The following is a 712-nucleotide window of genomic DNA, read 5'->3' on the forward strand; positions in this document are numbered from 1 at the left end:
TCCAGTCTAATATACACTGTGTTGTTAGTGAAGACGGAGCCACAGTTACAGAACCTTCCACTTCCACCCCGACACTTCAAAAGGAACTTAAAGCAAATCCGTTTTGTTTTTTTTTGCAGCTCCAGTGCGTAAAGTCGACCTGCAGCAGGTGGGAGACAGGATCACCTGCAGCTCAGAGGGGATCTACCCTGAGCCTGAGCTCACCTGGTCCACCAGCCCTCCATCCAATGTGACCTTTAAGAACCAAACTGAAGTCCAGAAGACTGAACAGCTGCTCTACAACATCAGGAGTTCTCTGATACCTTCAGATACTGATACAGATGTGGCCTACAGCTGCACCGTCAGCACTCGCAGTAACTGGAGGAGAGCTACTTTGTTCAAAACAAGTGAGTACTTTTACTCAAGTACTGTACTGAAGTAGAAATGTAATGTACTTTCCTTAATGCTCCTTTAATCTTCAACTTCAGATGAAAAAATAAAACCTGATGTTCTTGATTCCTGATTTCCTGTTCGACTACATTCAAAGATGTTCTACTGATTCAGAGATACTGACTGAGGACGTCACTGTATTTAGTTTGACTTTTGCTTTTGTGACATGGAGCGTTGTGTGACTCAGGTGTGATTCCTATCTGAATCTGGAAAAAATGTTATTTACTTTTTTGTGTTTCTGTGTTTTATCATTTCAGCTAATATCAGTGAATCCCAGGCAGAA

General features: G+C 42.3%; 1 protein-coding gene across 2 annotated transcripts in view; it reads right to left on the reverse strand.

The window, feature by feature from the left end:
• The window catches only part of and1 (actinodin1), a 7857-nt gene that overhangs the window by 6177 nt on the left and 968 nt on the right, over nt 1-712 (reverse strand). The gene's annotated exons all lie outside the window — the stretch shown is intronic.

Source organism: Seriola lalandi, unplaced genomic scaffold (assembly GCF_002814215.2).
Source record: "Seriola lalandi dorsalis isolate HSWRI2012SDOR001 ecotype SW California unplaced genomic scaffold, Sedor1 jcf7180002054956, whole genome shotgun sequence".
In the NCBI taxonomy this organism is placed as follows: Eukaryota; Metazoa; Chordata; class Actinopteri; order Carangiformes; family Carangidae; genus Seriola; species Seriola lalandi.